General features: G+C 33.0%; 1 protein-coding gene across 1 annotated transcript in view; it reads left to right on the top strand.

Annotated features, from left to right (window-relative positions):
• The first annotated feature begins 2,094 nt into the window (after positions 1-2,094).
• The window catches only part of LOC111085426 (very low-density lipoprotein receptor-like), a 52,589-nt gene continuing 39,794 nt past the window's right edge, over positions 2,095-14,889 (top strand). The window contains exon 1 of the mRNA XM_022383919.1: positions 2,095-2,102. The gene's annotated coding sequence lies outside the window, so the exon portion shown is untranslated. The remainder of the gene's footprint in view (positions 2,103-14,889) is intronic.

Here is a 14,889-nt window from a genome sequence, read left to right as displayed (position 1 = left end):
CTAACATACCCGACTTAGTTAGAGTAATGACCAGTGAAAACTTAACCCTGCAGATATAATTCTCCGGAAACGTTTTTTTTTTCTCAAGTACAGGTTTTGAGTGCAACGTGGAAATCATGTTTATATCTTTATCGTAACTGGTTTGCGTAAAATACGGGATTTATTCAGAAATGAAAAATTCTTTAACATTTATAAACAGTTTGAGCTCTGCTAAAATCTCTGAAAGCTATATGTTTTTTTTTAATTTCGGTTGATTTGTAAGGGTTTGATAGATCTTGGTATATCATGGTACAAACTGTGGTTTGTAATTTTCCATGGTTATTTAGCATTTATTTATTTGTTTGTAGCTAAACACAAAGCTACAAATAGGACTATCTGTGCTCTGCCCACCACGGGTATCGAAGCCCGATTTTTAGCGGTGTAAGTTCACAGGCATACCGCTGTGCCACTGGGGGGCTATTTGGCATTTAAGTAAGATCTGGTGAGTTGGAAAGGTGCATGTTATCACAGTTGGAGATATATTTTTTGTATGTATGCTTGGTTGAAGACTCCTCCCTCGGAAACTTTGATGAAATATTATTAATGTTTCTTTTTTTTTTTCTTCAAAGGCAATTATTGCCGTTATCTCTTTTAATAGTAAACAAGTGCTTTTGATAACTTTTTAAGCGCTTAACTTCTGAAGAAAGTTTGCGAAAGGCTAGAGGCAATATGTTTAGGCTGATAAATAAGCTTATAGCTTGCTTAAATGATAAGTTTGTGTAAGGAAAGCTTGAGGGCGTTTCGAGCGTAAACCATTATTATCTTTTTTAATATTTTGTCATTTCACGACTCTATAAAAATCCATAGAAAAAACGTTCAATAAAATAATATTTGATTTGCGTTGATGATTTATCTAGGAATTTTCATCTCTTTGGAGAAGATTTGTATGTTTTTTGTTGAATTTCTCAAGGGCTACCTGCACCAGCCGTCCCTAATTTTGAAGTTATAGACTAAAGGGAGAGCACCTAGTCAACACTATTACCACCAACTCTTGCGCTACTCTTTACCAATGAAAAGTAGGATTGACTACCACATTATAACAACTCCACGGCTGGATGGTTGAGCATGTTCAGTGAAGGGATTCGTAGGTTGTGAGCCGAGAGCCCTAAGCTCCAGACCATACCAGGCCTTTTGGAAAATAAACTGTCCTCATGACTAAACACGTAAAACCCTTTTACAAAGAGCGAGAAGCTTAAAACGTATTAGAATGGAATTCTACTATTTTCAGCGCTCATGTTTTAGATATGGTATAAATATGTAAGGCATTTAAATTAAGATAAATATATTTGTTTGATACAATAATAAATCAGAAAAAAAGTGATTATTAAAACACGTTTTAATCTTTATATATATATATATATGACTTTACTTATGGATGTCTGGTCCCGCGATGTCACATATACTCAGTATATAAAATCAATGTGTTGCTAGAAAAAATACCACAAGTTGTTTTAAGCTCGAAGATAGCTAAAGGGGTTGCTATGGAGAGGTTGGGTTTTGTGACGTCATCAAGCGCAGCGAAGCAGGTAGGACATCTACTAGTCAAGCGCGAATTCGCCTAGTCTGATTCCGCTCCTCGAGCCCTAAGCGCCACATTGATTTCTACCCGAGAGCGAACAACTGGCCATAATCATTCCAGCCGGGACTGAAGCTCCTCACGGTAAACATTTCTAGTTTTAGGCAGAAAAGGTAATGTGCTACTTTTAGGCTCCTTTCCACTACTGATTTCTGCTAGTGCTGATCTTAGTTATTGAAAAACATTTAGGTCACTTGAAACACAAATTCGGAATAAACTGCCTATTTAGAGACATCCTTTTCAAAATTACGATCCAACTGCAGTTTGATGTAACTCAAGAGTTTTTGGTGTTGAGAATGAGAACACAGTTTTGAAAACCATCTTGGAAAAGAATTAACTGGTAAAGAACAGAGACAAGAAAAACTTATAAGTTAATTTTCCTCTTCGATTTGTAAAGCAATTGTACCGAAAACATAATATATACATAAACTAGAAAGTGAAATTTACTCAAGGTCTGGCTTCACTGTTTGACAATAAAGTATCACAGGTAAGCGGTAATTTGGTTTAATATTTTAAACTCAGTAATGATTGTTTTCTATAATTTTAAATTTAGATTCTAAATTCTTAAATTTTTTATATATTACTAACTGAATTAAAATTGCTTCAATAATATTATTATTTAATGTATTATTACAATAATACATTTAGTATTATTGTAAAAAGTGTTGAAAAATATTAGTGCCTTAAATACCATAAAACGGTGCGACTAAGGACAAACTCTACTTGATGAAACATTACTATTAATACTTTAGTGTTTATTACAATAATACATTTAGTATTATTGTAAAAGTGTTGAAAAATATTAGTGTCTTAAATACCATAAAACGGGGCGACTAAGGACAAACTCTACTTGATGAAACATTACTATTAATACTTTAGTGTTTAAGTTTTCAGTAAAGCACAACACAGCATTCATAGATGATATAGTTTGCTATTATCCTATCTGATTTATATTTTATAAGTATATATCAGTTTACCTAATTTGGTGTCTAGCAGAAATGTATAAAAACCCTACAACCCGAGCACTTTCGAAAGGTGGGTCTTCAGGGACAAACTGGGAATCTCTGGTATCTGGTAGATGTTTTGCGGTTATTATTGTTTAATATGTGAGTTAAGGCTGTGCAATGTTTTTATACTCCCCAGCTTTGGAAAAAATGAACTACTTTTAATTCGTAATGTTCGTCCCTAATCATCTCGTAGTATGGCGGTTAGGGACAGTTGATACGTTTTTTTTTAAATTCCTAGACCTTATGATTTGAGCTATAATCGAGCACCTATCCACCAATTTGTCTTCAAGCCTTAGATTGAGAATTAAGAACCATAGATGTGTCGCGTTTGGAAAAAAGATCTGTTCCGCTTCACATTACTTGCTCCTGATTGTATTACCGTACAGCTCAGTAGAAAAAGAAAGGTTAACGAATTAAAATAAGATTGTATTAAATTAATACCAAAGATTATGACTCAAAGTGTTTTGATATGAGTAATAGTCCTAATGAAATTTATAGTTAAAAAACATAATTTTGAGTTTCATTTTTGAGAGAAAAAAACAGGAATCTTTAAAAAGTCACTTTAGATACTTTTAAAATTTATGGTCAGACTGGTGACAATGTGGGTTGGTAAATTTTTATGTATACGATTCAATAATGGGACAGAAAGTTATTCATTCTTCACACTTATAATGGGACAGAAAGTTATTCATTCTTCACACAAACACACACTCATAATTGATTTTAAGGAAAATAAATTGAATTATGATCTTTAATCAAGCAATGGATTTTTAATCTCCATTTAATATCTATCACACTTTAGAGTTTTCTTTGTTCAGACAACACACTGCATTTACAGTAACCATTTTTGTTTATATATAAATGTTTTCATCGAATGCACATTGTAAGAAAATGTGAATATCAACTAAATAAAGTTGACATAAAGTTAATGAAGGAGTTCAGATTACAAACAGTGTTTTGGTTTCTACTTAGGCTTAGTGGACCTGATATTTGTTAAGTGGTCATGAAATATTTTGTCCTTAGAACTTGATTTTATAAACCGCTACCTTCTAACCGATGCTTTTCGTACATTTTCTTTTTAAATTAGTTTCAATACTATTTTCCATATATTTTTTTACACATCCTATATGTCCCCCACCCCCATCTATAGCCGGAAGTTGTACAACCTTTTGTTTTAACCTCTAATTGATATCGTTCGTGTTTGTCTACTCGTTTTTTTTTAACTTTACAACCGTATTTTCATAATAAATACTGATGTGAACAAATAAAGATATCACAGATTATTATAACAAAAATATCAAGACTCGTTTCACACGTGAGAAAAGTGCATGTAGCTTATATTATGGAAGGAGGAAATGTGATAAATAAACTTAGTATTCTGAAAACTGATTAATCTCGAAGTCTAAGTTCAAGGGAGGTCCAGTTCATTCTACACTTTGTTTGTTTTGAATTTCGCGCAAAGCTACACGATGGCTATCTGCGCTAGCCGTCCCTAATATTGCAGTGTAAGACTAAAGAGAAGGCAGCTAGTCATCACTACCCACCGCCAACTCTTGGGCTACTCTTTTACCGACGAATAGTGGGATTGACCGTGACGTTATAACGCCCCCACGGCTGAAAGGGTGAGCATATTTAGTGGGACGGGGAAGAAGAGTGTGAAAGTAAACAAGCTGTAGCGTGATTTTAGGTCAAATGTAAAGCCTATTAGATTCTAATGTTTCCTCAACTTTCAACGTTTAAGACTCATGTTTCATATACCCAACTGCTTTTGTTTTGGTATAATTCAACTTATTGACCGTCACATTATAACGCCCCCACGGCTGAAAGAGCGAGCATGTTTGGTGGGACGGGGATTCGAACCCGCGACCCACAGATTGCTAGTTGATTGCCCTAACCACCTGGCCATGCCGGGCCTCTACACTTTGATCAACGTGTGTTATTTGGGGTATAAAGGTTTCGGAGAATTCCACTCCTCATTGGTAACTCTGAACACAAGTTATCCAAAGAGAGATAAGCTAGACCTATATTATAGTGAATAAAAAAGTAGCCAATGACATTTTTCGTTTTCACTTAATCTATCCAGTGTATAGGTTTTCTCATAGTGACTATAAAGCACGCTCACACCAAAAATATGTTTAAGCAGAAAATGAATGTCGTTTTGTATTGAAATATATCTTATAGATGTTTTCTTTCCTATTTATCCGATTATTCTATCTTGAATTCTCTCAGTGCATTATAAAAATGTTCTTTTTGAAACTGAAAATTAATTTTTACAAAGTGTCCTCTCTATAAGCTTATTTTCAAACTATTTGCCCTCGTAATGCCACAACGTTAGGCTTATCTGGGCTAAAAGCCATTGCCCCTGAAGAAGAAAGGTCCATCTTTCGAAAGCGCTCGGTTATATGGTTTTTAAATTTTTGGTTTCGTGTTATAATATTTATGACACAATTCTCTTTCATGTAGAATAAACACATCAAACATATACAACTACTGACAGTCACTAAAATATAAAAATAAATGTATTACCTATTTTGATTTAGCTTAGCAATATAATTTATTGAAATTCTAATCGAGTCTACTCCACTTGTTACGCTTAAGCCTAGAAAAAGCACGCCATTTTACATTTATCCATCAAAATCAGCTTTGTTCTATACAATACTAGTTTTTAATGATAGCCTCGGGTTATTCATGCTGTATATTCTACCTAATAATCAAATTCAATCTTCACTTTGGGTGTAATTGTCATTTTGAACTGAAATCAAAGGACAAGGTTGCAGACAAGTTCCGGGAACCCAGAAGTAACGCGATGCTTATAATACACATTGAGCTATATGGTAAGCTAGACATTAGGAAATAATTTTGGAAAGGTAATTTTATCAAGTAAGCGATTACATGTCTTCTATAAAAAAACGTTCAATTGTAAGTGGTTTTAGTTCTAAGGTCTTTTTAATGAGTGTCATATATTTAAAACGCATTTGTAGTTTCTTAATATAACAAAATGTATTCCACTCATTAGTTTTACCCGTTTTTTGAGTGAATTATATATTTTACAATGTTGTTCTTTTGTGGATTTTAATATTTTAACTTCTTTCTCTTTAAACAAAACAAAACTGATTCTACATTTTAAAGAGTTTTATCAGCACCTCTTTCGAACAGGGAATAAATGGAAAGTCATTCAACATGATTCATATCATCAGGTATCATAGAAACCGATTCAACTATGTTTGACCTTTACAGAACAGTTGTTGTTGTTGTTTTTGAGTCATTCCACATGATTCATATCATCAGATATCATAAGAACGGATTTAACTGTGTTTGACCATTACAGCACAGTTGTTGTTGTTGTTGAATTTGGTACAGCCATTCAACATGATTCATTCATATCATCAGATATCATAGAAACTGATTTAACTGTGTTTGACCATTACAGAACAGTTGTTGTTGTTGTTGAGCCATTCAACATGATTCATATCATCAGGTATCATAGAAACTGATTCAACTGTGTCTGATCATTACAGAACAGTTGTTGTTGTTGAGCCATTCAACATGATTCATATCATCAGATATCATAGAAACCGATTCAACTGTATCTGACCATTACAGCATAGTTGTTGTTGTTGAATTTGGTACAGCCATTCAACATGATTCATATCATCAAATATCATAGAAACGGGTTTAACTGTGTTTGACCATTACAGCACAGTTGTTGTTGTTGTTGAATTTGGTACAGCCATTCAACATGATTCATTCATATCATCAGATATCATAGAAACTGATTCAACTGTGTCTGACCATTACAGCACAGTTGTTGTTGTTGAATTTGGTACAGCCATTCAACATAATTCATATCATCAGATATCATAGAAACCGATTCAACTGTGTTTGACCTCTACAGAACAGTTGTTGTTGTTGAGTCATTCAACATTATTCATATCATCAGATATCATAGAAACCGATTCAACTGTGTCTGACCATTACAGAACAGTTGTTGTTGTTGAATTTGGTACAGCCATTCAACATAATTCATATCATCAGATATCATAGAAACCGATTCAACCGAGTCTGACCATTACAGCACAGTTGTTGTTGTTGAATTTGGTACAATTATTGGTGCATAATTCGATTTCTATAGTTCGGTCCGAGTTGATTTTCAATGTCGGTAATTTGGAAAGACGTTTGATTTGAGAATCAACATACAGACTCTCTTCAGGGCAACAAACCTTACTACACAATCAAGCAACTGACAACCGGTTTTTCAAATTTTAGAACTTATACTACAACGAGATCAATACCCCCCCCCCAACTAAAAAACAACAGCACTAGTGCCCCGAAGTGGGAAAGTTATATGGATGAAGTGTTTTAAAAAAGATGTAATGGTTCAGTTTTCTTTCAAGTTCGTGGGAAACTCCTTTAAATTTGAAACTTCACATTTATAAGTTGATCAGCTTTAGGTTTTTGAAAGAGTAACAAACAAGAACGAGTAATCGTCTATTTAACTACCTGTTATGTATAGGCGAACATACTGTGTAACCATATTTAGTAATGTAACCAAGGGACCGTCTATTTAACTACCTGTTATGTATAGGCGAACATACTGTGTAACCATATTTAGTAATGTAACCAAGGGACCGTCTATTTAACTACCTGTTATGTATAGGCGAACATACTGTGTAACCATATTTAGTAATGTAACCAAGGGAAACGTGAGTAAGTCAACTAGTTTGCGGTGAATAAATGTTAAGAGTCGCTTATATTATGTAAGTTATTTTCTGTTTACATAAATAAAATATTTTGCCATTCTCGAGAAGATTATTGAAACCAGATAAATTCTCAGGTTTTATTTGCCAGTAAACCTATAACTTTTACTCAGTCAACTAAGGTTGTCCGAAACGAAAATAATTAACCCGTAGCAAAAATGATTCGCGACAGTCTTATACTTTCGAAATGAAATGAAAAATATATGTATATATACATATTTATATATTCAGATATCTTACTGTTTTGTTTTCGCGTTTAAAAGTCTAAATGAAAAGAAATAATTTTTAACAAACTTTCTTTAGTTGATATACTCACATATAGTCTAATATTTAACATTTTGATTAAATGTTTTATTAAAACATCTATATAAAATATTCATAAAACCTACACGTTACAAAAGTGTTTTCCATCCCATCTTTCATTTTTTATCGTTATCCAAGCAAAACAACTGAATGCACATACACACACACAGGCATATATATATATTTAGGAAAACGCAATAGATATAATATATGCAACATTTAAGAGAAAGAAGCAGACAAATTATTTTCGGTAACTTAAAAGTTTCGAATGATAATCGGAAATTCGAAAAAAGATGTATCCTACTTCCATTCATTGATTTTATGATAACTCTTTTATTTTTTATTACAGAATTTAGGGAATACTTCAAGCCAAAATTTTGTTCAGTAATGATTTTTAAAATATTTGAGATTAAGAAACTGGTGGTAGGTTGCAACGATTAGTTGTAAAGATTAGTTATATCAGTTTGTTTTATCGCAGGTGGATATCTGCCCTGTATCCGACTTTAGTCTGATTAGACAGAAGTCCGCGCGATTTTAAACTCCAATGTTAATTGTTGCTGATGTTGTCTTAGTAAAGAGCTACAAAGTGGGCTATCTGCACTTTGTCCATTGCGAGGAATTAAACCCCGGATTTTAGCATTGTAAACCTGTGAACTTACTGTTGATCCACCAGGGTACAAATAATTATTGGACACACACACACACATAAACACTCGTAGCACACATACCCTTTACGAACAGATCACAGAAATAGGTTTATCTATGTTTTTTTTTTTTCAATTTGATGGTAATAACTCGGTGATTTTAAATGTTATAATATAGTTTATTTATGAAGATCTTTGAGAATGGAATTATTAGGATTAACATTTCGTATTTTGAAATTACAAATTACAAATTAAAATTAATATAGAACAAACAATAGAAAGATAATCAAAGAAGAATACAGCCCAGAAAAAAGTCCGTATAAAAGTGACAAACCTTCAATGTAATACCCGCCAATAATTTACTTCCTGCAAATAGTAATGAAAGTTGCCATCACGATGGAGCGCTAGTAGTGCCATCTAGAATAATTTTTTAGTGGTAAAAGCTAATCTCACATGATGCTGCGACAACAATGACTTGGTTAAATATTAGTATAAGAATAATAAAACGTATTGCCTCTGTAATAAGTGTACAGTAGCAATTATAGAATAAGAGCGGAATCCCGTTTTTACATTATACACAAGTTAGTCTGACATTGGTTGCTGTATAAACGTTGCCTATTTGAATATATACATGCATATATAATATTTTTATAAAGGTAAGTGTTAGGCTTTGTTCACAAAGACTGAGAAGAAATTGTTACATCTTTCAAGAGCTTTCTTGTTCAATTATTCCGTTTTGTTTGCTAAGTTTATAAATGAAAATCATATTTACTCAGTATAATGTTTAACATGTTAACACATACATTCTTACTTTTCCCGTTATCATGTGCTCAGATTCGTTATCACTTTGTATTAATCGTAATATATGAATTTATGAAATAAATCATTGACGCCATTGTCTACTGTGAGACGGGGGCTTGGTGTGGTCTAGTAGTTAAAAGTCCAGACTGTGCATCCGAGGACACATGGGGTGCTTGGCCCTCATATTGTTTTAGGACACTGGAGGCACTATAGAAGTGGCACTGAAATCCCGCTGTTGGTCACACAAGAGTAGCTTAAGAGTTGGCGGTTGGTACTGTTAAATAGTAGCCTTCCGTTTATTTCATTAGTTCAATACTAGGAACGGCAATGCGCGGATATAAGAATAAAATGAGGAAACGAATAAAAATCAACAACAACCAAAACATTCAATTACTGCACCTTAGTAAGAACTATTCACCCATATCTTGAAACTTATGTTTCCATGGTGGGTACTGCTAACTAATATATTTCTCTCTAGATTATTCGTTCAACATTAAGGATGGCTATGTGCAAATAACCCTTGTGTAGCTTTAATTATACATTCTATAAAACTGTCCTCTTAGAATCAGAAGAAACTTTAATGTATTTATTTGTCATCATTGTTCTCATTCATTAGGTTTGTGTTTTGTTTGTCGTAAAGCGCAAAGCTACAGAATGGCCACTGCAGGTGTCAAAACCCAATTTTTAGCGTTATAGCCTTACTAAAGAGCCGTCGGGGTGGGGGGGGTCATTCATTAGGTGATAAAGCACATTCATAAAATAAATACAAATTTCTGTCGATGTTGACTTTAGCCATTTTTAATGAAACCACCTCATTTGATTGAGTTTGAAAACATTAGTTTGTAAGTTTTTAGAATTAAAAACAATCTTCTTAATTGTATTTTTACGTTTCGTGTAGAACTTTCTAGAATTTCAGATTTTAATTTTATTGATGTAATAAAATATGCCTTTAGGTTATCACGAGATGCATTAGTTCCGCTATCACGGTATTTTGCAAAACCTGTCTACTCTAAGAATAACTTGTCGTCAGGGAATTTTTTAGCTATTTTAGATGAGGATTTCGAGCAATCATTAAATTATAAAGCATCAATAAGTAGAGGACAACATCTTACATCTTGAGAATTGCTTCATATTTTGCATGTAATAGAAACAAGAGTCAATTCTCTTGTCCTTGAGTTCAGAATTATATCTAAAAATATGTTCGTGTCTAAAAAGTCTCTGTTTTTACTGCTTTTCTCAATCAATCAAAGACCATGATTCCAGAATGTCACTCACAGACCATGTATCAGTTTTTCTAACTGATATTTTTTTCTGTAACATAAGATGCGAGTTTTTGTTTTCCTTTTCTTATTTCAAATATTTCTTCTCTTGTGAGATGAAAGCAAATTTGACAGGAGGAGATGTAATAATAAAAAGCAGTTATATAGCTATTGGAGAGAGAGAGGGCAACAATTGTAAGTGAAGAAATGAAAGCGTGACGTCACTTTTTGTGCTCGGTCATGTTAAACTTTGGTTTAACTGCTAATGACATTCGATGACGAGCAACACACTTTGAGACTACTAATGCTAGGAGACGGCTTGAATGGGTAATGAAGAAAAACTTTAATATAAGTTTAACATAACAGCAAATGTACAACGTTTCGACAAGGTTTTGTCATCATTTGCTGTTATGTTAAACTTATATTATTTTTTTCTTCATTACCCATTCAAGCCGTCTCCAAGCATTACTAATGACATTGTTGGTCATCTGTATATAGAAAGCACAAATATTTGTGTTTGTCTGTCCGTTATCTAACTACTCCTAGGTCGCTAGGCTAATCCCAAACAAACTTTATTGGATGATAGTTTGGAATACGGGGCATGTTAATGAGTGTTCATAGCCCTTCTACCCCTATTATTGTTGTCATTGAGTATTTATTATATTTGACTTAAGTTAATGTTTACTACATTCATAGATGGCGCTACGTCCTTACAACAACAAAAAACTTTATTAAATTTTCTATAACACAACACATACACAGTGTGGGGAGAGGGCACACAAATGTCTTAAATATCTCAGAGAGTGCGCCACTATTTCAATAATACATTAACTCGGTTGAACATTAACTCCAACAACCACCATAAGACTGGTATGAAGAGACGTTTCTTGAGTTATACCCACTTATTACTTTGACCCGTGACCTTTCAACTTCGGCCCGTAAGATTTCTGCGACCGATGATCATCAATTAATCAATCACGTGAAATACTGTGGAAGGACATTAAAAATTTGGTGTTGAAAGCGAGTAACAGAAAACACACATACGTTACTTTGGCCACTTTTAAGTTCATAATCCGGACAAAGATTTGTTTGTTTGAAGTTATGCACAAAGCTACCCAATGGGCTATCTGTGCTCTGCCCAACACGGGTATCGAAACCCGGTTTCTAGCGTTGTAAGTCCGTAGACATACTGCTGTGCCACTGGGGGGGGGGGACAAAGGACGAGTACCTCAGCTTGTTGATATATAAAACCCGTCACATTCTAGTCGTATTAATATCTGATATTGTTAATTGGTTTCTAGGGGTGTGTGTATTTGGTGTGACCCCTGTGGACGTGTGTGTGTGTTACGATTAAACTGCTCCACTTGTTAGAAAAATACTTAAAAGCCAGTAATAATATTTTAACAACGTTTACGAATATTTCTCATTTTATATTTTAGAAGTGATCTGGAACGTTTGTTTAGGAATAGCAAATAACCCCAGCTTTTAACGAAAGGAAGTACAGGAAATGAGTACCGTTAAATAATACTTTGTTTGAATATAGAAGGTTTGAGCAATGAGGAGTTGTTTGTTACTTTGACCATGTGGAAGGAAATTTGTGACACCCTGAGGGTCAGCGGTATGTTTACGAACCTATAAGGATAAAATCTGGGGTTTGACTACCAGTGGTGAACAAAGTGCAGACGGTCTATTGTGTAGCTTTCCGCTAAAACAAACCGACAAACAAGAAAGTTTGTTACAGAATTTTTGCATAAAGCTATACAAACGGCTACGCGTGTGAGGAAGAAATTCCTGTAAGTAATATGGAACTTTCCTTCAATGGTTGTATTCTAGAATAAAAAAATAACTTTGTAATTACAGAAAAAGTAGAATGGATGTTAGTAATTATTAATATTTATGATTTAAAGTTAGCTTACAAAAACATCAAAACTAAAAAAAGTAGATTGCGAAAATAATAACGACAACGACAATTCGGTTAATAAACCAATTAAAAATACTTCATGAAATTAGTTAATATATTGAACACTAAAACCTATTGTGAGAAGAAATTAATCGTTTGAACACCCACGTTAATAACCCTAATAATGTCCACAATGTTCAGCCTTGAGAAGCTTTAAGTTAGTTGTAAATTTATACACTAAGCTAACAAAGAAAAATAACCTCCATAACTATGAAATTAATTTAAAAATACTTTAAATATTGTAATATAAAAATATTTACCAAAACTAACCATGAAGAAAAAATTAATATATAATTGCATACAAAACGTATGAAAACATTAATCTTTTAGTGTTAAATAATCCTATAACCCGAGAACTTTCGAAAAATGGAACTTTCTTCATAAGGAGAAAAATGAACGTTTGATGTTAGGATCCACCCAACGTTATCAATAAAGCAACATGAAAATACTATTAAGCGTTAATACAATTAATTACATTGGTGCATATCCTCATATCAAAAACAACAAAAGCCTGCAACAGTTACAAAAACGATCGATGTTAACAAACTAAAATACTAGTAAGGTTTGGGTTATCAGTACCGTGCATTTGAGATGCTCAAAGAAAGATTGTTTAAAGAATGTGACACTCTCGGTGTAATGAATTGCTTTCTGCTCAGGAACCAACCTCAATTTCTTCATTTCTTCATGATCTCATTTGTTGGATAACCATGTCGATAAGATTTAGATATGTATGTAAAACAATGTCAAGAAATACCATACTCAACAAGTAAGAAAACCGTTGTCATGGTTAGTAACCTATACAATTAACCTAAATATAATTATTAATTAATAAAGTTTTTTTTAATTATTCATCATTATTAATTGTTTTATTTTATTTATTCATCATTATCAATTGTTTTATTTTATTTATTCATCATTATCAATTGTTTTATTTTATTTATTATCATTAACTTATTATTTTACTTATTATCATTAATTTATTACTTATTCATTAATTATATACTAATTAGCATCTAATAAATAAAGCATAAGGTTACTAATTAATAATTAGATTTATGAGAATGTATAGACTATTACCCATGACAACGCTTGGTATCCGATCACCACAACCGTATCGTAAGTACTTAAGAAGTAGAACCTCTAACAACGTTATGTAAATACAGGAAGTTTGTGCTTTACAGAATTTATCATGCAAATCTATACTTCCGTATATTATTTAAATTAAAAGAAAATCCAATAATTGCGGAAGAAAACTATTAATTATAAATTATATCAATACCTAGCTTTTAGAAACCCGGAAATTCCAAAGATTTAACTGGGTGAACGCGGCATATAGATAATTAACGGACAACAGAAAATGTTTGATGAGCAATGACCTGGAACTTTTACTTTACTCCTTTACTGCAATTAACCCGTGTCTGTGGAAGCGTGCAGGTAACAAAGTGTATCAAGAAAGAGACAAGAAAGTTGTGTTTTTGTGGAACCCTACGCTATTAAATATCTGTTTTTTTTTGTCGGGTCGATATGAACCAGCGTGTACTCATTTTGAGATACCTTGTTCGTTAGAGCAGAAAGGTTTGAAACATCAAATAACAGAACAAAGCGCTAGAACTCCAAATAAGAGGTTGAATTAATTTTTGTTTATCGTTTCACAACATTACACTTTGAAAGGTTTCCTAGACCTCGGAAACAACATTATCTTGTTAAGTTATTGAACATCAATGTTTTTATACAACAACATTTGCAAAAATTAAATAAAATAAACTCACATGGGATAGACTTATCTTTATAAACCCTCATTGAATATTATACAAGGCAGAAACTATTACTTTAAGAGATAAAGCTCTAAACTAGATGCCCCCCCCCCAGTGGCACAGCCGTATGTCTGCGGACTTACAACGCTAGAATCCGGGTTTCGATACCCGTGGTGGGCAGAGCACAGATGGCCCATTGTGTAGCTTTCTGTTTAATTACAAAGAAACAAATGAAACTCTAAACTAGATTGAGTCTCATGTCACACAAAAACAAGAGTAGAAGCCATTATTCATTTGACGGAAGCACAGAATTTTACATTAGCACATTTTTATAGGAATAATGGTTGGTCGTACAAACAAAAACACAAATATTGGAAGGTATTTTAACTTGTCTGATTATACATGCAATAAAAATACAAATAAAATATGTTGAAAGTCTGAAAAACTGGGTGTGAGTTCGGTATATTTCTTATTTACCGAAAGTTATTAAAGCAATATTATCAGCACCATTTTTACTATTATTGTAGATACACAAAATTCCATTATTGGTTAAGCCAATATAAAGTAGTCGACGAATCCAAAGACTTAAAACAAACACTTATCTCATTGTAACCTAGTTCTTTGTATTATTGTAGATACACAAAATTCCATTGTTGGTTAAGCCAATATAAAGTAAGTCAACGAATCCAAAGACTTAAAACAAACACTTATCTCATTGTAACCTAGTTCTTTGACGCACATATTACACCTCTGTACATTCAGCAGTTGGTTTTCTATTTTTAGTGTGTT

This window comes from Limulus polyphemus, unplaced genomic scaffold (genome assembly GCF_000517525.1).
Source record: "Limulus polyphemus unplaced genomic scaffold, Limulus_polyphemus-2.1.2 Scaffold383, whole genome shotgun sequence".
Lineage (NCBI taxonomy): Eukaryota > Metazoa > Arthropoda > Merostomata > Xiphosura > Limulidae > Limulus > Limulus polyphemus.
This window is presented reverse-complemented; position numbering and strand designations above follow the sequence as displayed.